The 2102-nt window shown below is 42.3% G+C and overlaps 1 pseudogene; it reads right to left on the reverse strand.

Annotated features, from left to right (window-relative positions):
- Positions 1 to 695: 695 nt before the first annotated feature.
- LOC114238608 (cytochrome c oxidase subunit NDUFA4-like) lies at positions 696 to 922 on the reverse strand (annotated as a pseudogene).
- Positions 923 to 2102: the final 1180 nt, after the last annotated feature.

A 2102-nucleotide genomic window follows, 5' to 3' on the forward strand; every position in this document is an offset into this window, starting at 1 on the left:
TTATTTATTTATATTTTTATTTTTGGCTGTGTTGGGTCTTCATTTCTGTGCGAGGGCTTCCTCTGGTTGCGGCAAGCGGGGACCAGTCTTCATCGCGGTGCGTGGGCCTCTCACTATCGCAGTCTCTCTTGTTGTGGAGCACAGGCTCCAGACGCGCAGGCTCAGTAGTTGTGGCTCACGGGCCTAGTTGCTCCGCGGCATGTGGGATCTTCCCAGACCAGGGCTCGAACCCGTGTCCCCTGCATTAGCAGGCAGATTCTCAACCACTGCGCCACCAGGGAAGCCCGTGGATGAAGGGTTTTATCTGCTAGGTAAAGCCTTTGGATGTTGCTCTCAGGTCAGTGGAAACCTATGGACAGATTTTAAACAGATGAGTGACAAGTTTTAGAACAGTTATTCGTGGGACTTCCCTGGGGGGTCCAGTGGTTAAGACTCCATGCTTCCACTTCAGGGGATGTGGTTTTGATCCCTGGTTAGGGAACTAAGATCCCACATGCCGTGTGGCACAGCTGAAGAAAGAAAAATTCTTCTTTTTTTGTTTTTCAAGTTTCAGATTATTAATCAGTGTAATCCCCAACACAATACACCAACATGATTTCGTGCCTTTGGAGGGGATATATTTCCTGGTCACATGGAAAATTGTGCAGATGGCTTCTGGAAGACCTTCATTCTAAGCAGCTTTATAGTGAAACATTTCATTTAGAAGTCTGGACCCTCTTCTTCAGTTTGCTGTCATCTACATTCACTTGCATTGATCACTGGGACCTAGTTTGTTCCAGAGTTCTGGGTTATTCTTTCTGTCCCAGCTGACATCTGGATTGAACAATGCCAGGCGCAAGACATACAGTGCTGCTCCAGTAAACACGAAGAGGGGGATCAAGCTAGGATGCTTCTTGGCCTGACCGATGATCTGGTGGAGCATGGTTGCCACAGAGGCCTTGAGTCCAGACAGAGAAAAACAAATCTGCGAGGCCTGGGACTAAGCAGTCTCCCCACCGAGGGGGAGCGGATGTCCCTAGAAAAATTATTCTTGTTGCAGGGTGAGAATGAACTGGAGGGGCGCAGGATGGGAGGCGTGTGCAGACTGTAGTCACCCCGACAAGCAGTGATGATGGCCCAGATGGTAGTTCATTATATGAACTCTGTCTGTCCTGGGAGATTCTGAACAACCTGATGGCCAGGACTCAGTCTTACTGGCCTTGCTGCCCTGGCACAGTGGTAGCTAGTCAACACCTGTTTGCCGAGAATATCTAATTGTTTTTCTCTCTATACAAATATATTTTAACATTTTTAATCTGTTTATGCATGTATGTTAGCCTAAAATCAATTGCTTTTCTTATACTGAGCTGTCAGCCTAAGCTGAGAGGCATTTTAGTAAATAATCTGTGATCGCTGTTCTTTGCAATTCTGGTTAACTCTATCATAGGATCTACACTGTTTTGGTACCAGCTCTGAGAGAAAAAAATGTTAGCTATAATTTTCCATCTGAAAAGTCATTTTCAGTTTTGTTCTGTCAGGTATTTCCATAAGGAGTTTATTTGTATATTCAGCCATTCATTTTGGTTTTAATGACAATTAGATGCTAAAATGGCAAGGAGAAGGATTTGGTAAGAAAATTTGTTAAAATCGCATTTATTCTAGTAATAGATACCTTTGACTACTTACACGAGCACAGTGACAGGTTTTTTTGTGTGTGTGTATCATATCATATCACCTACCATATTCTATCTATCTATGTACCTTTCCCTTAAAAATATGTAGGAGCCATCTAGATACAAAGGAAGCTGTGATTAATGTGATTATTGATATGTATGTTCCTATTACCATTTTCTTAATTGTTTTGGGTTTGTTTTTGTAGGTCTTTTGTCTTCCTTTCCTCTTTTGTTCCCTTCTCTTATGGTTTGATGACCATCTTTAGTGTCGTGTTTGGGTTGCTTTTTTGTGTGTGTATCTGTTGTAGTTTTTTGGTTTGCATTGGAAGCTGTGATTAACATTTACATTCATTTAAAAGTCTGGAAAATCTTATTGTGGGTAGCTAATGGAAACTTTTCCCAGTGATTAAGGATACATGTACTACACTTACTATTTTCCTCCTTTATTTT

The sequence above is a fragment of the Balaenoptera acutorostrata genome, chromosome 16 (genome assembly GCF_949987535.1).
Source record: "Balaenoptera acutorostrata chromosome 16, mBalAcu1.1, whole genome shotgun sequence".
NCBI classification, from domain to species: Eukaryota; Metazoa; Chordata; class Mammalia; order Artiodactyla; family Balaenopteridae; genus Balaenoptera; species Balaenoptera acutorostrata.